This window comes from Chionomys nivalis, chromosome X, assembly GCF_950005125.1.
Source record: "Chionomys nivalis chromosome X, mChiNiv1.1, whole genome shotgun sequence".
Classification (NCBI taxonomy): Eukaryota; Metazoa; Chordata; class Mammalia; order Rodentia; family Cricetidae; genus Chionomys; species Chionomys nivalis.
Window position 1 is genome coordinate 54,971,226 of NC_080112.1, and position 11,656 is coordinate 54,982,881.

Below are 11,656 nucleotides of genomic sequence, written 5' to 3' on the forward strand. Positions count from 1 at the left end.
GCTTTCTTTCTTTCTTTCTTTTTCTTTTTTTTTTTGAGACAAAGTTTCTCTGTAGCTTTGGTTCCTGTCCTGGAACTAGTTCTTGTAGACCAGGCTGGCCTCAAACTCCCAGAGATCTGCCTGCCTCTGTCTCCTGAGTGCTGGGATTAAAGGCCACCTCCCAGCCTGCTTCAGCTTTCTAGAAGTGATTTACCACCAGCTTCTTGTAGTGATTTTTTTTTAAAAATAAGGTCTTATATTGCTTGGGCTATATTCATGTTCCTTTTTCTTTCTCCCAAGGGCTGGGATTATAGGCATACACTGCCACGCCTGGCTCTTATAACAATGTTGAAGTTAAAAGTGCATTATTGTTTCTTTTTCTTCTTCTTTTTCTTTTTTGGGTGGGGGGACTTGTTGAGACAGGATTTCTCTGTGTAACAGCCTTGTCTGTCTTGGAACTTCCTTTGTAGACCAGAGTAACCTCAACCTCACAGAGATCTGCTTGCCTGTGCCTCCTGAGTGCTGGGATTAAAGGCATGTGCCACAACTGCCCAATGGCGTTATTGTTTATTATAATCATCTTTATGTATGATAAATCAATCACCAAAGCTTATTCCTCCCAACTAACTGTCTTGGTTAAGATTTCTTTTGCTGTGAAGAGACACCACGATCATGACAGCTTTTATAAGGAAAACATTTAATTGAGGGATCTTGCTTACAGTTTCAGAGGTTCAGTCTGTTATCATCATGTGGAGAGCATGGTGGCACGCAGGCCGATGTATTGCTGGAGCAGTACTGAGAGTCCTACTTCTTGCAGGGAGCAGGGAGTCAGCTAAGACACTAGGTGGTATCCTAGGAACAGGAAACCTCAAAGCCCACCCCCACAGTGACTCACTTCCTCAAAGAAGGTCATAACCACTCCAACAAGCCACACCTCCTAGTAGTACCACTCCCTGTGAGATTATGGGGCCAACTATATTCAAACTACCATACTAACTGAAGCTTTGGAATCTTTTATTAAATCCATCCTTTTCCCTCTTTTCCTGGGACCCTAGCAAACCCTCTTTTTCTCTTTTCATTCATTTGTTCTTTTTTTTGCAAGTTGAACTTATAAGTTCAACTTTTAAAATATTTATTCTCCTCATGTAATACATCTTGACCACACCTTCCCCTCCCTCCCCTTCTTCCAGTCCCTCCCCCACAGTTCCTTTTTCCCCCACATCCACTACTCCTCTGTTTCCCTATAGAAAAGAACAAGCCTCACAGGAATATCAACCAAGCACTGCATAAGAAGTTACAATAAGGCTAGGCACAAATCCTCATATCAAGGCTGGATGAGGCAACCAGTAGGAGGTAAAGGGTCACACAAACAGGCAAATAAGTCAAAGACACCCCCATTCCCACGGTTAAGAGTATGAAAAAACAATCCAAGCTAAACAACCATAGCATGTGCGGAGAGGGCCTAGTGAATTCCCGTGCAGGCTCAGTGGTTGCTGCTTCAGTCTCTGTGAGCCCCTATGATCCCTGCTTAGCTGATTCTGTGGATCACGTTCTCCTCATGTCCTCAATCCCTCTAGCTCCTGCAACCCTTCCTTCTCTTCTTCCATAGGTTCCCGCAAAGTCCACCTAATGTTTGGCTGTAGGTCTCTGCATCTACTTCCATCAGTTACTGGATGAAGCTTTTCTGATGACAACTGGGACAGACACCAGTCAATGAGTATAGCAGTCTATGAGTATATATCATTAGGCATCATTACATTAACTTCTTTTTGTCAGTTGTGTTTGGTTCTACCCTAGGTCTCTGAAGCATCCAGCTCCAGATCCTGGCCAACTAGGCAGTGTCAGGCATGGGTTCCATCTTATGAAGTAGATGTGAAGTTAGACTGATCCTTGGTTGGTCAGTCCCACAAGCTCTGAGCCACCATTGCCCCAGCACATCTTGCAGGCAGAAAAGTCATAGGTTTTGTGGCTGTGTTGGTGTTGGTGTCCCAATATCATTATTGGGGGCTTAACCTGGTTAAAAAAGATGGTCCATGTAAGCAGAAGTTTCTGTCCCACCCAGTCCCCACAGCCATTCAGTCTCAAAGCAACACAAGAGGCTTATATTACTTGTAAACTGTTTGGCCTCTTAGCTGAGGCTTAATATTTACTAGCTCTCACTATTTAAATTAACTCATAATTATTATCTATGTTTAGTCATGTGGCTTGGTACCTTTTCTCAATGCAGCATTTTCATCTTGATTCCCCTGCATCTGGGTGGTGACTAGACTATGCCTTTCTTCTTTCCAGAATTCTCCTAATCTGGTCACCCCACCTATCCTTCCTGCCTGGCTATTGGCCAATCAGTGTTTTATTAAACCAATACAAGTGAGAAATCTTTACAGTGTACAAGAGCTTTATCCCACAGCAGTGATGTTCAGGGTTTATAACCTCCATTATTAGGAATCCTCACTAGGGTCACCCTCATAGGTTCCAGGAGGTTTCCACTGCACTAGTTTCCACATCTCCCCCTATACACTCCCATTCCAGTCATTCCACTCCCTATCCCTCCCCCCCACCTGATCCCTCTTGTTCCTATCACCACCTGCCCTTAGTCCACCCACAAAATCTATTCTATTTCCCCTTCCAGGGAGATCCATGTATCCCCCTCGACCTCTCCTCTTTATCTAACTTCTCTGGTTCTGTGAACTGTAGCTTGGTTACCATTTACTTAACAGCTAACATCCGCTTATAAGTGAATACATACCATATTTGTCTTAACTGGTTATGTTAGTGTCCATTTGTATAAAAACCCTGTGGTTTAACTATTTCAAACAGGACAGAATTATTTATAGAATACAGGAGGAGATGAAGTAAAACACTGTAGCTTAAATGTTCAGGGAACTACTCCCACAGTGTCCCCAAAGAACCTCACCAGGAAGGCATTATTGCTACCTCTTGACTGATCAGGGAGCTCAGGGAGTCAGAACTACATTGCTTTTCTTAGCATCACAAAGTCAGCATGGCTAGAAAACTACTACTGCATGCTCCAGATTAGAGTCATTTCTTTTGATCCTTATGATCCACATAAGCAAAATGAATGGCCTATAATGTCTCTCAGCATTACTGAGTATTGAGACCTCTGATCATGATTCCCAGGAAACCAAATGCCAACACAACTGTATTCATAACTGAAAGCAAGACAAACAGCAGCTTTCTCTATCTGCAGGGGAACATTCTAAGATTACCAGGGGATGCCGGAAACCACAGGTAGTATGGGTCTTATTTATGTCTCTTTTCCCCTATGCATCCAAGACACAGTTTAATTTTTTAATTTTATGAATTATTATTATATTTGTGTGTGGCCTATATATATGAGAGCATGCGTCACGATATGCTTGTAGAGGTCAGGGGACAACTTTGTGGAGTAATTCTCTCTTTCCTTATATGTGAGCTCCGGGCTCAAACTCAACTTGCTGGACTTATTCAGCAGCTAGCCACTGAGCCATCTATAAGTCATTTTATAAGTGGAGTATAATGAGATTAACAGCAGTGAATAATAAAGGAGAACAATGATCACATACTAAAAAGTCGCTTAAAGTTGGTGAATGGCTTATTAATGGAATTTTCATTTAATATTTTCAGATTTCAGTTGCCTGTTGGTAGCTGAAACCATGCCAAGTAAAACCACAGATAAGGGCATACAACTGTACTGCAGATAAGGTCACTTTGTACCCATTGTAAACAAATGCTTTCTAGCTTTCTCTCCTCTAAAATCTAAGTTGGAAATGTAAAAACTACCTATGTTTTTCTGTGCTTCTAGATTTCTATACATTAGTGTTCAACTTGCAGGCATTTCAGCAAGCAGGTTCTAGCTCTGGGTCTTTTCTACACCAGAGGCTTGACTGCATAGCACCTTCAGGCATTATGAAAACTAGCCAACAGGGAAGAAGTTTCGCAGTCAGTTTCTGATTAATGTCTCTATACCCTGCAACAAAATCATGCGGTGTCTTCAATAATAAGGTCTAACCATCTAGCTATGGGGAACAACCAAAAGCATTATTCTGTGTTGGTTGAGGGGTCCAGTGTGACCTTCCTGATCAACAATTTATTGGAAGCAATCCCATGTCTATCACTGAGGTTTTTGGCTAATAACCCATGTCTTTTATAAAAAGCATTCTCTACCCATTCAGGGTACCGCCACTCAAATGCCTTTGGAAAACAACAGAGCTATTTTATGCAGCAATAGGTAGGGGTTTCCATAAATCTTATTCATACATTAGCAGTTTTGATTGCCTTAGCTTCACTCTTTCCCCTCCCTTTTTCCCTCGCCCCCATTACTTCTTAAACCTTTAACCAAAACATGACTGCCTCTGCTTTAATATCACACAGCTGACATTTTGATACACATTTTGTGCTTAAATTATTCAGGGGATTCTGTTTTCTGCATTTAAGAATTCATATCTCGCAGAGACATGAAAGATAAAGTTGGCACAGTTCCTTTCTTGAATTACCCCAGAAACAACAGACTGTGGGCTAGTTAGATATAAAGTTCTGAAGGCAGGATTCCAAAGTTATCATTGCTTTGATGTTATCAGCCCTACCAGCTGCCTAAAACCAAAGTGGGCGTTACACTAGAGTAGGTTACATGACACGGGATATGTAACTGAGTGGTAATCGTAGCACGTTGGAGATTAGGAAAATGGCCACACAGTATTTCTTTTCCTCGCTGCCCTTTGACAGTACACTCTTACATTTTCTTTAGTCAGTTGCTTGCCAGTTGACATGATGGAGACAATGGCATTAGGACAATTTTGTGTGAAGTTTGTTCTATGTCTGCTTTTGGAATCCCATTTACCTGTCAAATGACAATCAATAAGTGAACAAATTAAGCTGCAATCCTTTGATCTCTATTTGAGCAAGGAACTTTTTCCAGCAGCATCATGAACAAGATCCTTTCAAAACATTAGGTACTCTAGGGTGATATGTTATTATGTAGCTAAAAATTGATGGACATACATCAAGATTCCAAGGGGCTAGGGCTGGGGATGTGGCTCACCTAGTAAAGTGCCTATCTAGCATGTACAAAACCTTGAGTTGATCTCCAGTATGGCATAAAAGTGGGGATTGTGGGCCGTAGATATAACCCAGCAGTTTAGAGTACTTGTTGCTCTTGCAGAGGACCTGTGTTTGATTCCCAACACTCTTGAGCAGCAGATGCCAATAGAATAAGCGGAGATGGGATATGGTCCTTCTTCTTCCCCTAGTCTAAGAAAATACATGCAAAGATGAACCAAAATACAAGCTATATCCAAGTAAAATCCAGAACCATTATTTAAGACAACTGAGCTTATCATGTTGGAATACATTTAATTTTTATTCTAGTTTTAAAGTGAAGAAAGATATGCCACTTATAAAAAAAACCCAAAGGGGTAATAAATATTTGTGGTTATCAGCTTGATTAGAATGAGGGATTCTAGTTCAGTTCTGGGAATGTTTGAAAGCATTAACAAAGGTGATCAAAGAAATTAACCCTACACCGATTGTGGCTAGCACAACCTTACTGGTTAGGGCCTGGGTGGGATAATGGGAGAAGGAGGGGGAAGTCAGATGATCCAGGTACACTTTCCTTCTACTGCTCAGCCACCAGAAGGTGATCCATTCGGTGATACTATATCCTATCTGTCTTGGTTTTCTGACCAGATACCGACTCATGGTGATGGGGCCAAGTGACCATGACCAAAAATTCAAAAGCCTTTAAGCCTAAATAAATCCTTCCCTTAAGTTGTTTTCTTAGGTGTTTTATCACAGCTATAATAAGCAGCCATAATAAAAGAGAGTTAGTATAAATGACATAGCATAGATAAGCTCATTTTTGTATAATATATTAATATCAAGGGTAATGATGATCATAAAAATTAACATTAATGTATCAATAAAAATTAATTTTAAAAAGGATGTTAAAGTGGTCTACAGTATATAATTAAGTGAATTAGTTTGCTACTCTTTGTAAAAGGCCACTTGTTAATATTATGTACTAGTATAGAAAATACTTAGGCTGTAACATTAAGTGAAATTATATGCTAATGTAGTTTCTGCAGGAGTTCTGGTGTGTTTTTAAAACAAGCCTCAGACTGATTAGCATAAGCATGCACACACCAATACACACACTCAAACGAGTAAATAAAATGCAATAAAAATTAAAAATCACCTCTTTATAGAAAGTAGGCTGGGAGAAATGACACCTAGTCTAAATCATTATATGTAGGTAATGAAACTGGAAATGATTTTGTCTTTATTTTTCTATCTATATTTAATGACAATTAACTGAGTTTATAATACTTATTTTGAGAATTTATGCTATACCACAAATTTTGTTATACTGGGTTATATTTATGATTTTGTTATACTATAAATATTTAGTTAATTATTCTTTGACAATTTTATACATCTAATAAATACATCATTTTGACACTCATTACCCTCTTCCATCTTCCCTCTTAGTCCCCATGGAACCCTTGTTCTTTTCTTTTTTTTTTTTTTTTTTTTTTTTTTTTTTGGTTTTTTGAGACAGGGTTTCTCTGTAGCTTTGGAGCCTGTCCTGGAACTAGCTCTGTAGACCAGGCTGGTCTCGAACTCACAGAGATCCGCCTGCCTCTGCCTCCCAAGTGCTGGGATTAAAGGCGTGCGCCACCACCGCCCGGCCCTTGTTCTTTTCATGCAGCTGCATTTTTCCTTTCACATTTGTGTGTGTGTGACCCACTGAGTTTCCCTGAGCTTGCCCCTACCTATGCTCATGGATTATGTACATACTTTTAATAAATTAAAAAATTAAATTTTAATTTTAAATAAATTTTCCTTTTTTATTTTATTTTATTTTTTAAAAGAAAAAAATTATTTTTTATTATACATACCAATCCAAGTTCCCACTCCTATTCCCTCCACTTATCCCCCTACCCTACCCCCATCCTCGCCACAGAGAGGGTAAGGCACATTGCTTTGGGGAAAGTCCAAGGCTCTCCTTTCTATATCTAGGCTAAGCAAGGTATACATCCAAAGAGAATAGGATCTCAAAAAGCCAGTCTATGAAGTAGGGATAAATCCTGGTGCCACTGCCAGTGGCCCCTCAATCTGTCTCAGCTATGCAACTGTCAACCACATTCAGGGGGACTAGTTTGGTCCTATGCTTGTTCCTTCCCCTTCTAGCCGTCTGCTTGCTGTATATTGCTTTTATTATGTTTAGGTATGTTCCTTGTATCCCTGATCTCTCCAAGACCTTTATCATGAAGGGGGGTTGGATTTTGTTGAATGCTTTTCAGTATCTAATGAAATATTTTTTTCAGTTTATTTATGTGATGAATTACATTGATAGATTTTCATATGTTGAACCAGCTCTACATCTGTGGGATGAAGCCGACTTGATCATGATGGATGATTTTTTTTTATGTATTCTTGGATTCAGTTTGTCAGTATTTTATTGAATATTTTTGCATCTATGTTCATGAGTGAGACTGGTCTGTAATTCTCTTTCTTGGTTGAGTCGTTGTTTGTTTTCAGTATCAGGGTAACTGTAGCCTCATAAAAATAGTTTGGCAGTGTTCCTTCTGTTTCTACTATGTGGAACACTTTGAGGAGTATAGGTATTAGCTCTTCTTGGAAGTTCTGGTAGAATTCTGCACTGAAACCATCTGGCCCTGGGATTTTTTTTTTTTTTTTTGGAGAGGTTTTTGATGACAGCTTCTATTTCCTTGCTGTTTATAAGTCTATTTAAATTGTTCACCTGGTTTTGGTTTAATTTTGTTTTTTTTTTAATTTTTTTTATTCTTTTTTAATTAAAATTTCCAACTGCTCTCCGTTTCCCATTTCCCTCCCCCTCCTCCCACATATTGCCCCCTCCCCCCGCTCCCCTCCCCCTATCCCCACTCCACTACTCCTCCCCCTAGTCCACTCCCCCTCCCTCTCGATACTGAAGAGCAGTCCAAATTCCCTGCCCTGCTGGAAGGAAGATCAAGTTCCTCCCACTTCTATCTAGGTCCAGGAAGGTGAGCATCCAAACAGGCTAAGCTCCCGCAAAGCCAGTTCATGTATTAGGATCGAAACCTAGTGCCATTGTCCTTGGCTTCTCATCAGCCTTCATTGTCCACCATGTTCAGAGAGTCCAGTTTCAACCCATGCTTATTCAGTCCCAGTCCAGCTGGCCTTGGTGGGCTCCCAATAGATCAGTTCCACTGTCACAGTGGGTGGGTGCACCCCTCGTGGTCCTGACTTCCTTGCTCATGTTCTCCCTCCTTCTGCTCCTCATTTGGACCTTAAGAGCTCAGACCGTTGCTCCAAATTGAGTCTCTGTCTCTATCTCAATCCATCGCCAGATGAAGGTTCTAAGGTGATATGTAAGATATTCATCAGTACAGGATAGGATCATTTCAGGTTCCCTCTCCTCAGTTGCCCAAGGTACCAGCTGGGGACATCTCCCTGGACACCTGCGAGCCCCTCTAGAGTCAAGTCTCTTGCCAACCCTAAGATGGCTCCCTTAGATAGGATATATACTTCAATGCTCCCTTATCCACCCTTCCTATATCCCAACCATCCCAATCCCCCAAGCTCCTCCCATCCTCCCCTTCTCATGTTTCTCACCCCATTTCCCCTTAGTCCCATGCCACCTCACCCGCAAGTTCCCAGTTTTTGCGCGGCAATCTTGTCTACTTCCCCTATCCAGGCAGATGACTATATGATTTTCTTTGGGTTCACTTTCTTATTTAGCTTCTCTAGGATCACAGGTTATATGCGCAATGTCCTTTATTTATGGCTAGAAACCAATTATGAGTGAGTACATCCCATGTTCCTCTTTTTGGGTCTGGGATACCTCACTCAGGATAGTGTTTTCTATTTCCATCCATTTGCATGCAAAATTCGAGAAGTCATTGTTTTTTACCGCTGAGTAGTACTCTAATATGTATATATTCCACACTTTCTTCATGCATTCCTCCATTGAAGGGCATCTAGGTTGTTTTCAGGTTCTGGCTATTACAAACAATGCTGCTATGAACATAGTTGAACAGATACCTTTGTCATACGATAGGACATCTCTTGGGTATATTCCCAAGAGTGGTATTACTGGATCTTGGGGTAGGTTGATCCCAAATTTCCTGAGAAATCGCCACACTGATTTTCAAAGTGGTTGCACAAGTTTGCATTCCCACCAGCAATGGATGAGTGTGCCCCTTACTCCACAACCTCTCCAGCAAAGGCTGTCATTGGTGTTTTTGATTTTAGCCATTCTGACAGGTGTGAGATGGTATCACAAAGTTGTTTTAATTTGCATTTCCCTTTTCGCTAAGGAGGTTGAGCATGATCTTGTGTGTCTTTTAGCCATTTGAATTTCTTCTGTTGAGAATTCTCTGTTCAGTTCAGTGCCCCATTTTTTAATTGGGTTAATTAGCATTTTAAAATCTAGTTTCTTGAGTTCTTTATATATTTTGGAGATCAGACCTTTGTCTGTTGCAGGGTTGGTGAAGATCTTCTTCCAGTCAGTGGGTTGCCTTTTTGTCTTAGGGACAGTGTCCTTTGCTTTACAGAAGCTTCTCAGTTTCAGGAGGTCCCATTTATTCAATGTTGTCCTTAATGTCTGTGTTGCTGGGGGTATATGTAGGAAGTGATCTCCTGTACCCATATGTTGTAGAGTACTTCCCACTTTTTCTTCTATTAGGTTCAGTGTGTTCAGACTGATATTGAGGTCTTTAATCCATTTGGACTTGAGTATTGTGCATGGCGATAGATATGGATCTATTTTCATTCTTCTACAGGTTGACAGCCAGTTCTGCCAGCACCATTTGTTGAAGATGCTTTCTTTTTTCCATTGTGTACTTTTAGCTCCTTTATCAAAAATCAGGTGTTCATATGTTTGTGGGTTAAAATCAGGGTCTTCTACTTGGTTCCATTGATCGACTTCTCTGTTTTTATGCCAATACCAAGCTGTTTTCAATACTGAAGCTCTGTAATAGAGTTTGAAGTCAGGGATGGTAATGCCTCCAGACGATCCTTTATTATATAAGATTGTTTTGGCTATCCTGGTTTTTTTGTGTTTCCATATAAAGTTGATTAATGTCCTCTCAAGATCTGTGCAGAATTTTGATGGGATTTTAATAATGATTGCATTGAATCTATAAATTGCCCTTGGTAGAATTGCCATTTTTACTATGTTGATCCTCCCAATCCAAGAGCAAGGGAGATCCTTCCATTTTCTGGTATCCTCCTGAATTTCTTTCTTCAAAGACTTAAAGTTCTTGTCAAATAGATCCTTCACTTCCTTGGTTAGAGTTACCCCAAGATATTTTATGCTATTTGTGGCTATCGTGAAAGGTGATGCTTCTCTGATTTCCCTCTCTGCTTCCTTATCCTTTGTGTATAGGAGGGCAACTGATTTTTTGGAGTTGATCTTGTATCCTGCCACATTACTAAAGGTGTTTATCAGCTGTAGGAGTTCTTTGCTGGAGTTTTTTGGGTCGCTTATGTACACTATCATATCGTTTGCAAATAATGAAAGTTTAACTTCTTCCTTTCCAATGTCAATCCCTTTGATCCCCTTATGTTGTCTTATTGCTATCGCTAGAATTTCAAGCACTATATTAAAGAGGTATGGAGAGAGTGGACAGCCTTGTCATGTTCCTAATTTTAGTGGAATAGCTTTGAGTTTCTCTCCATTTAATTTGATGTTAGCTGTCGGCTTGCTATAAATAGCTTTTATTATAATTAGATACGACCCTTGTATCCCTAATCTCTCTAAGACCTTTATCATAAAAGGATGTTGAATTTTGTCAAATGCTTTTTAAGTATCTAATGAAATGATCATATTGTTTTTTTTCTTTAAGTTTATTTATATGATGGATTACATTGATAGATTTTCGTATGTTGAACCAGCACTGCATCTCTGGGATGAAGCCTACTTGATCATAATGGATAATTTTTCTAATGTGTTCTTGGATTCGGTTTGCCAGTATTTTATTGAGGATTTTCGCATCAATGTTCATGAGTGAGATTGGCCTGTAGTTCTCTTTCTTGGTTGTGTCTTTGTGTGGTTTTGGTATCAGAGTAACTGCAGCTTCATAAAAGGAATTTGGCAATGACTTCTCTGTTTCTATATTGTGAAATACATTAAGGAGTATAGGTATTAGGTCTTCTTGGAAGTTCTGGTAGAATTCTGCATTGAAGCCGTCTGGACCTGGGCTTTTTTTGGTAGGGAGGTTTTTAATAACAACTAATTATTCGCGACTAACAGGTCTATTTAGATTGTTCTCCTGGTCCTGGTTTAACTTTGGTATATGGTACTTATCTAAAAAAGTGTCCATTTCTTTTACATTTTCCAATTTTGTGGCATACAGGCTATTGTAGTAAGACCTAATGATTCTCTGAATTTTCTCTGTGTCTGTGGTTATGTCTCCCTTTTCGTTTCTGATCTTGTTAATTTGCGTATTCTCTCTCCGCTGTTTGATTAGTTTGGATAGGGGTTTATCGATCTTGTTGATTTTCTCCAAGAACCAGCTTTTTGTTTCATTGATTCTTTGGATTGTTTTCTGTGTTTCTATTTTGTTGATTTCAGCCCTCAGTTTGATTATTTCCAGTCTTCTACTCCTCCTAGGTGAGTCTGCTCCTTTTTTTTCTAGAGCTTTCAGGTGGGCTATTAAGTCTCCAATGTGTGCTT